Below are 15,945 nucleotides of genomic sequence, written 5' to 3'. Positions count from 1 at the left end.
ACCACCCCCAGTGCTGTTCTCCATTCTGCCACATTACCTGGCCATCCTCCCACCGCAGAGCCTCCCTCCCTGTCCCACAGATGTCACTGCTCTGAACATCTTCAGAAGACCTCGAGATAACTTCTCTGGGCTCTATGAGCAGCAGCAGAATGAGTGTGCAGAGGATGTGGGTCACAAATGTGAGTAGGTAGTGCCAGAGAGCTTTTCTGACTGGCAGCCCTGGTCTATGCCCTCAGCAGCAGTGCCAAAGGACAGACCTTCTCTTCCCAGCCCAGCCCTGGCATTAGCCACAACGAGAAGACGCAGGCCCTGCTTGCAAGGATCCTGTGACGTTATTCCACCTCGAACCCCTAACCTCTGTGGACTTGGGTTTTCTGGCTTCGTCCCGGGCAGTCTGACCAAGCCCTGGCATTCCCAGGCCACATCCACCTGCCTTGGCATCCTGTCCCCAGCCACCCTGCCTTCCTCGGATGTGGCCAACAGACATGTGTCATGGCGAATGTGCCAGAGCAACTGGGAGCTACTCAGAGAGGAACTCAATGAAGATGAGATCATTCTACCTCCCCCACAGTTCCCCAGTAAATCTCAGCGTTGAGCCTCCGTGCTAACTCCAGAGAGAGTGCACTTCTTGGTAACTAACTGCTTTGTTTACCATTCACAGTGGCTCTGAAAAGCCCACCTCTTGGGTGGTAGATATGGAGTGAACAATGTTATTGTGATGAAATGACACAGTGACAGCCTGGAGGTCATGCAACCTAGAGAACCTAGACCAGGACCCTGTTCTAGATACTTCATTTCACAGGTGAAAACACTGAGACCCAGAAAAATGATCTTCCTTGTTGTGTAATGAAAGGCCAAGCTGGTGCCAGAGTCCAGGAGCCCCACTGCTCTGGCCCATCCTCCTTTCCTATCCCTGCCCCAGTTTCCTTCCCACCAGTTGATGCTGCAGGGGCCCTGAACTCCACAGATAAGCCTAAACTTTGCCCCAAGACGTTGAACTTCTTCCCTTCCCGGACTGGTCTTGTGAAATATTCAGAAATAGGAAATTGGCTTGATTGGTGACTTTCTTTCCCTTCCCAATTCAGTTCAGGAAACAGTAAACTGAAACAAGAATAAAAAAAAAATAGGGATAATAATCAAAACTATTTCTTGACTGTGAAAAGGCAGTAATGAAATAAGTAAATAAGATTCCTTAAGAATTCTACTGGCCAGGCACAGTGGCTGCTCACACCTACAATCCCAGCACTTTGGGAGACAGAGTCCAGCACATTGCTTGAATGCAGGAGTTCAAGAGCAGCCTGAACAACAGGGCAAAACTCTGTTTCAAAAAAAAAAAAATTAGCTTCAGTTATTTGGGAGGCTGAAGTGGGAGGGTCACCTGAGCCTGGGAGATCAAGACTGCAGTGAGCTGAGATCACGCCACTTCACCTCCAGCCAGGGTGACACGGGGAAATCCTGTCTCAAAAAAAAACAAAAAACAAACAAAAAAGAATTCGACCAGTGGGTGCTTTCCCCTATTTTCTGGATGGAGAAGAAGAATCGAAGAGGCACTCAGGAATTGCCTGGAGAAATATGACCAATGATACAGTAAATATATCTACAATTACTCACAGGAGTCACTAAAGCAGGTTTCACTCCTTTGTAAATGTCTCTTCCTTGTAGCGCAAAGGAAGTTCCTAATGGCATGTGTCTTTCTTCTTTAATCCAATATACCTTGAGAACAATAATAGTAGTAGTTTCAGAAATACCAAATTACATTTATGCAATACTGTAAAATTTACAAAGTTGAGCATTAGGAATTCATGTTTGAAAAAATATTAATTCTGGACAAGTGATTAGTCAGGTAGGATGACAGGATTTGGAAATGAGGGAGTGAGTATTGGTCATAAATGAACAAATATCTCATTGGGCGTGCTGGAGGTCCTGCTCTTAGAGGAGGAAATCTGCCATTCCACACTGCAGTACTCTGGAATGCCTCAGAACCTTCCTTTGCAAATTAGAACAGGGATAGAGGGAAGGGTCATTCAGAATTTGAGCTAATTAGATCATCTAGCCAATAGGAGAAATGTTAGACCGGCACTTTTTTTGTAATCCTAACTTGCATCATACACTGGTTTTGTGAACGGGCCCAAAGAACTCCTTGAAGGGAACATGACACAAACCTCAGTGGAGGCTATTTAGCCCTGTTCCCAGGACCATGCCAACTGCCTAGTGCCAGCGAAAACTGTCTCCACAAGTCCAGCACTTGGCAGGCACCACCTGACCCTCTGCCTTGAGTTCAGAAAGGATTTTTTAAATTCACATACTGTAAAATTTACCTGTTTAAACTGTACAATTCAGTGGTTTCAGTATATTAACAGTTATATGACTATCATCATTACCTAATTCCAGAACCTTTTTATCACCTCAAGAAGACGTCATACCCATTGGCAATCACTGCTAATTCCCTTCCTTCTGCCCTCTGGGCCCTGGAAACCACTCATTTTTTGTGTCTATAGATTTTCCTATTCTGGACATTTCATATAAATGGAGTCATGCAATATGTTGTCTTGTGCGTGTGGCTTCTTTCCTTTAATGTCTTACAGTTTATTCATGTTGTAGCTTATATCAGTACTTCAGTCTTTTCTACAACTAATAGTCCATTGTATGCATATAGTACCTTTTGTTTACCTCTTCATCTGTTCATCCTTTCAGAAGGATCTTGGTACTAGTCTGAGCTGAACTTGAAAGCTACAGACAATGAGTTTTTTTTCCATCTCCTAACATAGTAAAAATCAGCGTTTTAGGAAGATTATTGTGGTGGGCCCATAAAGACCAGATCTACGGTGAGGCAGAGATGGAGGATGATGAAATTTGGAGCCTCATTCTATTAAATTGGAGAGAAAAGTCAAGGTCACCAAGGGAATCTTTGTGCAAGAAGCAGACTCATTCTCATTCTCTCTCTCCTCTCTCTCTCTCTGTCTCTCTCTCTCTCTCTCTCCCCCTGCCTGTCTCCAGTTCTGACCATAAAGCCGTAAGGCCACAGGCTTTAAAGAGTGGCTATCCTGGGGTTGAGGGCCCAGTGGTGGTTTCAACCTTGTCTCATACTTCTCCTGGCAGCTCTGTTGAAAATCAGCCGACCACACTCCTTCCTGGAACATACATCGCTGATAATTGCCTCTTGCACAATTATCTGCCAAACCCCGTTGTTAATGAAATGAATGATTTAGTTATCCTTGTTAGTAATGGCCCACACTGCACAAAGACCCATTATTGCATCCATGAGGCTGGCAGGAGTGCCGGCCAAGGCACCTGTGAGCGATTCTTAAAATTAGCTCTCTTACCAGCTTGATTGGAGAGGAGAAGGCTGCCAGTGGCCACAGGGGTGCAGCCTGTCCCCTGCATGGTCCCCACGATGCATCAAGAGCTGGGAGCATCTAGGGGCAAAATAAGAAATGAGGCCAGGACTGAGCTCTTTGTTTGCCAGTTTTGACCTGCAAAGCCTGGGGCCGCTTCCCCCTAGCACAGGGGAAGGACAGCCTGAAGGACGGTGGGGACATGCATCATGTCAGGTTTCCTTGGGTCCAGGGAGCAGCTCGGCTGACTGGCAGATGAGGTACCTTGAAGCATATTGGGGTATCCTATTAATAAAACACCTCTCCCCATCACACACCACGGCACAGCTCCTCGCCCTCCCTCAACTCCTCTGCCAAAGAGAACATCTTTCCTTTGCTGGTAATACTGGGTTTTTGCTCCCCTCCCTCCTTGCTGCCCAGAGTGGCTGTACAGTACTGCTCTTTCGTTTCCTGTTAGGCCCCATCTTCCTCTAGTGCTCGTTCCTGCTGCTTTTCAAGGGAAGGGAGAACACGAGCAAGAGAAGTAGACACAAATGGGCATGACTGGGGCAAGTAGAACTGCTCAAGGTAAATAGAGACACAAACAGAGAAAGTAATTTGCAGGACATTGTGTTAACGCACACAAGAATGTGTACACACACACACACACACACACACTTGCACATACACATTTCATCTTGTCTTCGGGACGATGACATTCAGGAATAAGTTCTTCAGTTTGGGAAATAGCTGCCCAGAGTTGTGACTGAGAAATGTGTTTCAGCTTAAAGAGACTAGACTAACATGGGGTTAAGGGACTCTTGCGAAATGAGCAGAACCAAGTGTGCATTGAGTGTGCACAGAGGCAGGTATTAGAGGCTGTGTAATGGGGTGGGTGGTCCGTGCATTGACCCGGCTTCACTCCTTTGGCTGGTTGTGACTCTGCATAAGCCATTTAATCCACAGCAAAAGATAGATGCTTGAAAACTGCTTTCACACATACAGATTTATTCATGTTGACAACCTCTGCATGCCACTCAGTAAAAGTTTCCAGGCTACTTGCAATAATAATGCAACAGAAGGATAAACTAATTTATGTCAGAGGAACATAATATGTAAAAAATATAATAAAATGAAAGGTGAGATTAGCACCTGAAAATCTCTCTATTAATGACTCAAAAGCCTACTAATATGGCCCTGAGAGGTATGGCCCTTCCTAATTTTGACAGTGAGAAATATATCACCCTGGGTCCTGATAGAGAGGACCTGTGGAGGCAGAGGGCAGTGCCCTGGTTAACACCCCTCCAGTGGAGAAGGAGAAGACCCCATTACGACTGCTATATGACAGGGGAGGCCAGCACTCCCGCCAGTACACGGCAAAGTACCGTGGCCCAAATTATCCAGCTTCATCTTCACTGTCTATACCAGTCATGTTCAATGACTTATAAAAAGCAGTGATACTCTTCTAGTCCAATAAAATCTTGCACAAGCACAGAGAAAACAGGGAGGGTGGGTCACTGTTTCAGAGGGGGAAGGGCTGACCATTTTCTTAGGGCCTCTCTTTCCCCACGCGGAGACTGGTGAGGCTGATGAGGCACCTTTGCTCTGAATCCCAAGCGTCTGAAAACCCCTTGTCCGATCTAGGTGAAAGGATGGATATCAGAAAGCAAGGAGGGAGGGAGGGGAGAAATAGAGGAATGAAGGGAGGGAGGAAAGAATGTTGGTTTTTATTGCCACTTGCGCAGGAGTCTTGTGGGAGCCAGTGGGGAAGTTGTTATTTTGAATCGGGTAAATTGGGGCTTCCTCTTCTTGTTCGTCAAGACCACTTTTTGGCTCTTTTCATCCCAATAAAACAAACCATGATACACTAAGAGACTGAAGAGACAGTACAATGCACTTTTTTAAGTGTCTGGGCTCCAAACCAAACTGCCTGGGTTTGAATCCTGGCCCTGCTACTTATTGCTGTGTGATACTGGACAAGTTACTTAACGTCTCTGTGCCTGTTTTCTCATCTGCAGAAATAGGTGCTGATAGTACCTACCTCGTGGGATTATTGTGAGGAGAAAATGTGTTGGCATGCGTACGACCTTTAGAATGGCGTTTGCCACATGGTCTGGGAATAAATGTCAGCCGTTATTATGTTGTGGGTATATAAATACACTACTCCTTGCAATGTCAGTTTTTGCTCACACAATTTCCAGCCCTCTGCCCTCAGGTGAGCCAGCCTGTCTCATCTCAGGGCCTCACGGTGGCTTAGCTCACCCGTCAGTGGGAGCAGGTGGCTGAGCTGCAGCCAGGGTTCTGTGAGCGTGGTGGGTTGGGGAGGGAAAGGAGTGAGGTTTGGAGTCCTTTTGTTGTTTTGCTTGGGTCAGAAGGAGTCTGCGGTAGCATGCAGTCATCATCTTATTTTACAGCTGCAGGATGTTGGTAGACAAACTTCTCCCTAATCTATATGATCTATAAGCCCAAAGGGAAACAGGGGGCGGTCACAGGAGCTCAGTGGCCTCCTCTTTCACAGCAGCTATGTGATGTGGCTGAGCTCTGAGAAAGAGCACTTGGCTATGGTGCAACTGGCCTGAAATTCATAGCCCCATTCTCTTGATCTGAGTTGCTTCTTGGGGATGAGCGTGGCACCACAGCGTCTCAGGTGCTATATAGGGGACTTCCCATGAGTTTCCCATATCAGTTGTAAGATGCTGTCTATACAGGAGGGGATGGTTTTATGAAGACACAGGGGAGAGTTACCAGCAGATTGATGGCCAAAGCTTTGAGCTAGATGGTTTTCATCTTCCTGAAACATCACCCTAGGGTTTTCCTGATGTTTCCATCAATCTGTTAAGTGCAGTGTGTGGTCGTGTCCCTCAGGGAGTTTCCCATTTACTCTGGAAGACCAAACTTACAGGCTACACTCTGGGTGCAGACAGTGCTAGTCCTGTGGGGAGTTGGGAAAAAGGAGTGGGAGGCTTTGCGGCCGAGGAGGGGCTTCAGGGCAGCAAGGATGACGGCTGGGTTTGAACAGTCAGTGGAGAAGGAAGTGTGGAAAGGCCAGAGAAGTAGACATGGATGTGTGCATGCCAGAGAAGGCAGGCAGACAGGGCTCATGGAGGGGGCAGAAGCAGCACATTGATCTCTGCTTCTGCCAGAAGATCAGAGGGGATATCAGGGGGGTGGTCTGGCCAGAGTAAGGGCAGACTTGAAGCCCCAGTGGAATAATTTTGACTTGATTCTATGGAAAATGACATAAAACAGTGTAGGAGGGCTTGTCTTCTAACTGAAACCAGCTGGGAATCTTTCCCGATTGTCAAGGGCAGGGCAGAGAGAGGGCCTTTGGCAGCATGTGCAAATGCACATGCATGTAACCAGTGTGTGTGGCCCACCGGGCTTCTAAACCTACCTTTACCTCTTCTAGTTCTTCAAATCTCTTAACCCTCTTGTCTGTGAGCATGAACAATCCGGGGCTTACACAGACAAGACCACAGTGTGCCATCTTGTCAGAAGGAGAAACTGAGGCACTCTATTGTAAAGAAGCTGGTTCTAGGACCTGCCCTTGAGTCACTGTGTAGTAAGACCCAGCGTGTGGGCCCTTCCTTCAGGGATCTGGCTTCTAAAGTTGGTTTTTTTCCTGTATCTCATAAAGAGGGAAAGGATGTGCCTAAGAGAGGTTATTTGGACGAATGGCCATTTTAATTGCCTTCTATCAGGCACAGGTGGATAGAGACAGGTGTGGGAAAGAGGGTTGCCTGGACCTGGGTTTCCCAATCCCCCATACTCCTTGGCCTATCATTGAGAGGCAGCTAGAGGAGGCGTGCGGACTTAGCAGATTAAGAAAGATAAACGCTTACTCTTTAACAGTGGGAAAGAGGGACGGAAGAATAAGATTGAAATCTGTGGCAAGAGGACTGGCCTAGCCTGGTGGAGGCAGGAGAGGCACGTGTGCTCTACATGCCCATCCAAGTCTCTGGTAGGGTGGTCCTTGCTCTGAGGGAAGAGTGTGGGCCACAGGCCACAGCGACGCTCTGAGGATGTGGGTGCTGCCCATCTTGAAGTTTCTCCCCACCCTCTCCGGAGCTGCTACCATTGTCCTTTGCCCTCGGAGTGCTCTCCTCCCACCCCCACTGCCTCTTGTTCTCTTTCTCCCTTGGGCCATTAGAATGGCAGGCAGCCCAGCCAGGGCCTGGACGGCGGCCTCAGCTCCCTGTTCTCAATAATTGTGTGTGTGTGCATATGTGCATGTGTACGTGTGAGTGCCTGTGTGTGTGTGTGCGTGTGTGTGTAGGGGCTGGGGCTGGGGTCAACAACAGATCAGAGCACAGGAGTAGAGAGCTTCTGGGAGGGTGGGGTCACCCATGAGTCACGTCCTACACCCTGGAGCCCAGAGGACCCTTCGCTCAAACCCACCACCAGCTGGCAACACCGGAGCAGCCAGAGCCGCTTTCTTCACTGCCCAGAGGAGCCTGGGAGAAGCCAGAGGTGTAAGTCAAGCTATGGAGGACTGGGCGTGGCTGAGCTCCATGAGAAGTGGGAGGAGCCAGGGATGCTTAGGAGGGGCAGGCACTGTGCAGCGAGAGAGGAGGGAAAGGGGAAGCGTTTGTGTCTCTCTGCCCCCTGTCTCCCTCCTGCTGCATAGTAGCCACATCCATGTCTCTTGTACCCTGCAATCTGGAGGCCACTGCCAGAAGCTGGAAATCCCAAGTAGAGCAGCAAAAGGTATGAGGATTGGCACGAAGTGATGGCCAGTGGAGGCTCCCCAAAGTGCATGGAAGGTGGTGGTCAGGTCTAAAGGCAGGAGTGCTGGGGCAACCCCATAGCTGGGGGTCCTCTGGGAGAGGCTGAGGAACTTCAGTCTGTGGACTCTCAGGCAGCTGTGTTACTGAGGAGAGGAAGGGGAAGTAGACGGGGTAGGGGTGGTGGTTTGAACAAGACCCAAATCCTGCTTCTACTTATAGGTGCTCACAAAGGCCAGTGCCCTGGAAAAGCTCTGGAATAAATACACCTGGGCCTTAGAAAGCAGAGGCAGGAGACCGTGCCATCCAGTGGGGGCTTTCATTTGTTTCCTCAGCCAGCCTCTGTGTCAGGGTTTTTGGGAACAAGGGCTGGAAGAACAAGGCCTTGGGAGTTCCTGTGGGGAGGGACTGGGAGTGAATGGGCAGTGTGGCTGGCCCGGTGGTCACTTCTCCTCTGCTTGTCTAGGCTTGAGGACGGATTCTTGGCTCCTGGGGCATTGCCACTCCCTGCCACCCTCCTTCTTGTCTTCTGTCTTCTCCTGGTGGCATCAGGCCTTGCTTCGTGTCCCAACAGGAGCCTCTGGGGCTGGCACAGCCCTCACTGCCTGCAACCTGGGCCTGGTGGTTCTTCTAGGGTGCCTCTCGGAGGTAAGTCTGGTGGGCTGGGGTTCCTGGAGATATTTTTTGGAGGGGTGACCAAGGGATAAATAGAACCATGATATTCCTGCATAGAAAATTGAAAAGGCTTCTTGAAGGGGTCACACACAGGAGCTGGGATTCTGTGAAGTCTTTGGCTGCCCAATCCCTGTTACAAACTTCCACTCTTCGTTACCTTACATGACAGAGTATAGGTCAGTGGCAAGCCAGAGTGGAATTCCTTATCCCTCCCACCTCATGTGGATCCCAGTCTCCCATTTCTACCTGGGCTCTGTTCATCTCTGCCTGGTTTTCTGATCCCCAAATCTGGTATTCCTTCCAGACCTTGCAAGCAGTCATGCAGCAGGTGTATATCAAATACATGCTTCGTGCCAGGCTGTGCTTTGGCCTGCAGAATCCCTGTCGGATAAGGGCCCCCTGCCCTCCAGAGGCTCATGGTCTAGGGGGGAGACAGGAGTGGGCACAGGCAGTTGCAATGCAGTGTGTGTTGAGTGGGCAGCAGAGAGGATGCACCACGCACCAGGGGCAGGCAGGTTGGGCAGCAGCCCGGTCTCTGGTCCAGGGGTGAGGGTGTCAGGAAAAGCTTTTCACGGGTGGTAATGATCATCACAGATGTGTTCCCATGTTGATTACAGGCGAGGAATTGGTGTCGGCCCTTTATGAGGATCGGCTCATCTAATCCTCATAATAGCACTGTTTGAGGCACAGAGGGGTTAAGTAACTTAGCAGGTGGCAAGGCACAGAGGCAGCGTGCAAACCCGGCACCCTGACTGAACAGCTTGCAGCCTCCTCCTCTGTCTCTTCTGCCTGTTGGTGAGCTAGCAGGGAGGAGACAGAAGAAGCAGGTATGGACAGCCCCACCTCTTCCAACTCCTCTTCGTCTCTTCCTTTCTCATTGCCCAGCTACAGTGCATCCTCCACCCTACTGACACAATCGTCCACCCCAAGCACAGGGAGGATGGTGCCACTGCCTGCTAGGAGCCTCTGATGCTTCTATCCCGCAGAGGCTGAGGCTAAACCCCCTTCACGGACACATGAAGCCCTCTGGAGTCCTCTCTGGCCCCGTCTTCCTGTCCGCCTCGTGTCCCTCTACATGCTCTCGGCAGCCTTGCACACCACGCTCAGCCAGCACAAGCCCGCTCGCCAGCCCACACAGCCATGCTGGGCAAGTCCTCAGGCCTGGGCACATCACTGATTTTCTGCCAGAATTGCTCTTGTCCCCCAGTCTCCTGACAAATTCCTGCACGTCCTTTAGATTCAGGTCAGCTGTCGCCTCACAGGAAGCCTTCCCTGACTCCTCTACGGCCAGGTTAGCCATTCCCAGCTCTGGGTACAGTCCTGGACTCTCTGAGGTGGGCTGGAGCCACTCCACCCACGGGTGAGCACCAGGTGTGGGTCTCCCCACAACTTCATGTTCAGTGACTTTGTGCAAAGTAACTTGAAGTCCCTCCACCGTGGTGGGAGTATTTACACCATAGGAATTGACAAACCCTGCAGACACCTCCCTGACCTTAGGAGCCTATTAAGGATATACTGACCCCCCACTGACTGTGCTCTTCTCCGACTGTGTCACCACTTTCGTATGTGTCTTTCTCCCCTCCCAAACTGCAAGTGCTTCAAAGGCAGGGCCTCTGTCTTATTTATCCGTTTAAAGACAGACCCGGCATACTGTCTGGTAGCACATGACAGCTACCAATAACTCATGAGACGTGAGGCCTGCCCGAGATAATTTGTCATTTAATTATGGCAACCAGGGATTCTCCTGCCACCCCAATCCCTTGAAAACTCTGCCACGCCCACGGTCAGCTTCCTGCTCAGAAACCTCAGTAGGTCTTTTTGCATATATGGCCAGAATGCCAAGTCCCCCAAGGTAGGGATTTGTATCTGTTTGGTTTTATCAATGTGATCCAGTGCTCAGAACAGTGCCCAGCATGGAGAAGTGCTTAATACCTTTCAACACATTATTGTCAAATAAATCAATTAATGATAAAATTCAAGCTCCTTACACCAGCCTTCAAGACCCTTTATTCTCAATTCTGTCTCCCAATTGGCCTAGCCTGGTGGAGGCAGGAGAGGCACGTGTGCTCTACATGCCCATCCAAGTCTCTGGTAGGGTGGTCCTTGCTCTGAGGGAAGAGTGTGGGCCACAGGCCACAGGGACGCTCTGAGGATGTGGGTGCTGCCCATCTTGAAGTTTCTCCCCACCCAATTCTATGGCCTGCTTCTCTTTGGTCAGAGCTTCCACGCCAGTCCCGCTAATCTCATAGTTAGCCCCTCAGGTCCAGGTACCACATACTCTTGTCCTGGCATGAAACTCCCACTCCCTCCCCGCTGTCTGCCCAAAGCCTCCTCATTCTTTGATCCGACTCCTGGAACACCTGCTATTTTCTACTCTTCCTCTAGCACCAACCTGTAAGGTTAGGATTTTTTTCTACAACATCAGCCAGGCTTTGAGCTCCTTGGGGCAGGGCTGGTGTATGGACCGCCTTGGTGTCTCCAGTACCTATCTCAGGCTTTCACACATAGTAGGCACCCTAGGTGGGGTTGTAGCCTATATTTGCCCACATTAAAAAATTAGAGACCAGCGAGATGTATGCAAGTTGCCGCCTCTGATCTCGCCACCCCGTGGAGTTTCTTTTTAGCAGTTGTTCACCAAGTGTCAGCAGAGATTGCATTGGGGTGGTGGTGTTCAGGAGCCCGAGCCAGTCGGGGCTCACCATGGTGGCAGCAGGCTTTATGACTTGGTCTTTTCCTCTTTCCTTTTCCTCTCAGGTCGAGGCCACCCCGCTGCTGGCTAACTGCAGTTACTTCTGCCAGCCAGTGGACTACAGATGGAACAAGCATGGAATGAGGGTATGGCAGGGAGCAGGAAGCAAGCCTGGAGAGGGTTAGGAGAAACAGCTTCATAACAATCGGAGGTCAAGGAGGTATCACCTGAGCCTTTGATGAGAGGCAGGGGACTGGCTGGTTTTGGGGTCAGATAACCTCAATTTGAATCTCAGCTCTGTCAGTCACTCGCTGTGTGACTCTGGGTGGCACACGTAACTCTTCTGGGACTCAATTTTCTTATCTATAAAATTGAGATAATAATACCTGTTTTATAAAGTGAAATGATTTAAAGAAGATGGAATCAGATAATATATGATCGATAATATATGAAAGTGTTTATTTAGCACAGGGGCCAGCACACACTGAGCGGTAGCTGAGCGGTAGTGATTTCACCACTGTTAGCTGTTCTCTGTTGCAACTGGAAGCAGAACAAAAGGCTTCCTTGTAACAAAAGACTCTAGCTGAAGCCTGTCTCCAGGTAGCTGAGGCTTGTCACCAGCTGATATGGATGTTGAGTCACTGGATGTTGTTGATGGGCTCATGTCCTGTGACTCAAAGTATGATCCTTGGGCTGGCAGCATCAGCATCATCTGGGGGCTTGTTGGAAATGCAGAATCTGTGCTCCACCCCGGGCACACACTCATTAAGAATCTTCTTTTCAACGAACAAGATGCCCACATGCTCATTAGATTCCAAGGTTCTGGGCTGGGGCGCATTTGGAGAGTCCTTCTGTGGTCACTCCAGTAGCTTCTCCCCTTCTTTCCTGTGCTAACAGGCATCTTTCTGGAGACAGGTAGGCACTGTGGAATCAGCGGTGCGTAGAACAGTGAGGATTTGGGGCTGAACCCAGCCCAGGTGGAACAAGCCGTGGCACCAGCCGGACTGCAGTCTGATGGAACTTCCCCTTCCTGCCCAGCAGATGGCGAGCATGTGCTGCTGGTGCCTCTTTCCAAAGGATGTTGAATTGCTTGTCAGGTAAGATCCCGGACCCATGGGCTCCTGTACATCCGTCAGCCAAATCTGGGGTGGTGTCTGACTCTGCCAGCAAGAATGCTCTCTAGGTTTGCCCAGGCAGCCATGCCAGAGACTAATTTCAGAGTAAAGCCTTGGTCCAGTACCTGGCTGAGGGAGGATGCTCAGCCACTGAGGTAGCAGTCCCTCCTGCCGGCTCCCCTGGTCCCTGCTTTCTATCCACAGAAGTAGGAGTAGGCATTTGCCCCATTAGTATCCAGGTTCCAGGTAAAATTAAAATGGAAAATTAAATTTTAAAACTGACATGATATAGCAAGGGTCATCAGACAGCAAAAGCCATCCTTCCATGTTAATGAGAAGAAACCTTGCTGGTGAGGCCAGGGGGCTTGTGGGATTAAGCAGGGTGGGGCAAGAGCATAATGTTGGTGTGGTTGATGATGAAAACAGGGGGCTCTTTCCTCTCGGTCTCTTGCCAAAATTGTCTGAGCAGAGACCACGTGGGAATGTGTTGTGTGGGTGTCCGGATCTTGGGCTGACTGTTCAACACCTGAATTCTTACCCCGGTGCCCTGGGGGGAAGGATCGGACATTGGAAAGAACCCAGTCTCTGAAGCCAGACTGTTCTGATCCCAGTTTGGCCACCTATTAGTTGTGTGCCTTTGGGCAAGTTACTTAACCTTTCTGTGCTTCGGTTTTTTTGTTTGTTTGTTTTTGTTTTTGTTTTCTGAAAAATAGAAGTAGTAGAAGTACAAACTGCATACAATTATGTGGTATTTAAGTGATTATTGTATACACATAAAGTAGAACAGTGTTCTCTTCCCTCCTCTTCCCACCACACATCCCTGCCCGGCATCTAGAAGACCACCTGAAGCTTTCACACTATGAGACCTTAGATCCTGCGAGGGTTTGAATTTCAAAAGCCTCAATTAAAGCACACAGTGGGTCATAAATTGTTGTTTGACTATTGTTATTTCCCTTTAGTTTTAATCTCTCCTTCAGTAAAACAGGTAGAATTACCCTCTCCCACTCTAACGGGTAGTTGAGGCCCCGGGAGAAGTCTGGAGACAGGAGACCTCCAGAGTTGATGCCGTCTCTTCCCCCTCTCCAGGTGTTCTTTACTTTATGAATGAAGCCAGAGCAGCCCACCTTCCTGCATCTCTACCACCATGGCACCATGCCCTGTGATGGGTGGGCTGGAGTCAAATACGTAGCAGACAGCCAGGTAAGTGATGCGCGCCGTGGAAGGTCCTGCTCCAGGCCCTTGTAAGGCAGGTCTGCTGGGCTGAGTCCTAGCTCAGGAGACCTGCATCCCTGGAATATCATGGCTGGTCTCTAACTCTTCCCTTCCCTGAGGCCATGAGACCAGGCCTCTTCCCCCGTTTGTCCCTGAGGCTCCTCAGAGCTCTCGGGCTACCCCTCTCTGGGATGCAGAGGTGGCTGCTGGGAGATGCTCATTGCCATCAGCCTAGAGAACACAAAGGTAGTAGAAACTTTCTCATTTAGCATCTCAATAACTCCAGCCCTCCATCATCACGATCTCAGATGGCTCATGCCAGACCTCTGCAGGATAAGGTCTTTCCAGGGATTCTCTGTAGAGATTGCAGAGGTGCTCTCTGCAGCTTGGAGGATTGAAACATCAAAGAGAACTCCCACACCACAGCTAAGCCCAGCTCCACTTACTTTCCTTTATCTCCCCACACCCCACTCTGCAGCCTTCTTCTTAGGGATGCTTAATTCTTTGGTCTATGTCTTCTTGTATCTGTATTATGGACTGGCCAGGTTGTGGCCTCCTATGTGGCCCTAATTCTGGTGGAAATGATATCTTACCAACCTACAGCTGGTAAGGAGATAGCATTGGCTCCAGGGGCCTTGGCTGAACCCTTGGTTCTATTCTTGGCTTGTCACTCATTACCAGTGACTTGGCATCTGCCCATAAATAAGCCCTCTCATCCTTAGATCTTCCTTAGCTTCCTAACTTGCAAGGGCCTCAGTAGCCATCTCATCAGATCCTGGAACCAACCCTAACTCACTGGCACAGTGTGGGACTTTGAGCAAGTGGCTTCCATGCTCAGGTCTCAATGTCATTATCTATAAAATAAGGGCCTTGGCCAGATGACCTCTAAGCATTAATATCCTGTGAGTCTGTGATATCTGATTGCACCCTCCAGGTGCCTGGATATCTTGCAGTTTTGGGAGCACCACTTTCCCCCCAGATGGTGATGACAGCCTAAAGTGTCCCATATGGGGCTCTGGATAGACTGAGTTTATCATCAGGGCCACCATGACATGGCTGAATGGGGGAATTGGGGAAGTCAGGACCAGGAGAAGGGTCAAGAAGATTCTTGGGATCATGGGGTGGAAAAAACTGACTGCTCTCCCCTCTCTTTCTTCTCACGCTTTCTTTTGCCCAGGGTCAGTTTGTGGCCACTGTGCCCCCTCTTCCTACAGTCTCCTCACCGAGTGCCCCTTCCCTGTTGGGTTCAACACATCTGTGCTCCTGTAAGCCCTCAGCCTCCTCGTTCTCTTCCTCAACTTCTACCACCAGACACACCTGAGAGGCAAACAAGAGAGGCTGAACTAGGAGCAGGACACAGGGACTGAAACCAGCACAGCATCCCCACAAAGAATTGAGTGGAAGGCAGCATGGCTTCCAGCTTACTGGTGCCAAGCAGATTCCTCTGGGTCTCCATTGTATCCTCTGAATGAAGGAGGAGGATTGCCTTCTGTCCAGATCTCAGGATCAAACAAATAAGTCCAACTTCCTGTGCTCACTTCAGTTAGAGCACTTCTCATGTGACTTTGTAGCTTTGTGTGCATCTCTTTCCTCTACTAGACCTAAGCCCCTCACTGGAGGGACTCTCTTATTCTCAATGTTCCCCACACCTGGAATTTCAATAAACATCTCAATAAACGTGTGTGTTTGGATCCTTGGATCCCATGACTGCAGTCATAACCTTGGTGAAGAAGAGGGCTGGGAGTAGGAAAGAGGTCAAGGTTGGCTTGATCTCTAACCTTATAGTGGGAAATTGTGATGGAGAATATTCTAGAGTGGGTGTGGGTCTGTTTGATTTCAGGTGTGGCTGTGTAAACAGTTAGCCCTGCATATATTTTTGTCTATTCACAACTGCCTGCATGTGTATTCATAGAGTTGTGTGATTCTGTGTATGTGCATGGGGAGTGGGAGAGGGCCATGTGCACGTGTCTGAATACTTGTTTTCAAATATACATGCATGTTTCCATTTGGGTTTCTCTCCATTTGTGTTGTTTGCATGTCTCTTCTTTAAGTCTCTGAAAGTGCCGCATTGGCAAATAAAAGCCACTGGGAATAAATAATTCTCCTGTCGTGATGGGAGACATGGAAGCCCACTGAGAAATCTCTGAATACATGTTCCACTAAGAGCTTCCAAAAATAAATGGGAAAAAAGGAGAAATGGGGCACACCCATCTTCT

General features: G+C 49.4%; 1 long non-coding RNA gene across 2 annotated transcripts; it reads left to right on the top strand.

The window, feature by feature from the left end:
• Positions 1-1,469: 1,469 nt before the first annotated feature.
• On the top strand, positions 1,470-15,406 carry LOC100579869. 2 transcript variants are annotated; one of them, XR_004028291.1, is made up of 5 exons: positions 1,470-8,686; positions 11,468-11,548; positions 12,300-12,499; positions 13,604-13,717; positions 14,907-15,406. It is a non-coding gene; the product is annotated as an uncharacterized LOC100579869 (long non-coding RNA). The 2 variants fall into 2 exon arrangements; XR_004028290.1 differs by having other exon boundaries at positions 11,468-11,622.
• The last annotated feature ends 539 nt before the right edge of the window (positions 15,407-15,945 follow it).

This window comes from Nomascus leucogenys, chromosome 23 (genome assembly GCF_006542625.1).
Source record: "Nomascus leucogenys isolate Asia chromosome 23, Asia_NLE_v1, whole genome shotgun sequence".
Classification (NCBI taxonomy): domain Eukaryota; kingdom Metazoa; phylum Chordata; class Mammalia; order Primates; family Hylobatidae; genus Nomascus; species Nomascus leucogenys.
Note: the sequence above shows the minus strand (reverse complement) of the source record. Positions and strands in the feature narration are given on the sequence as shown.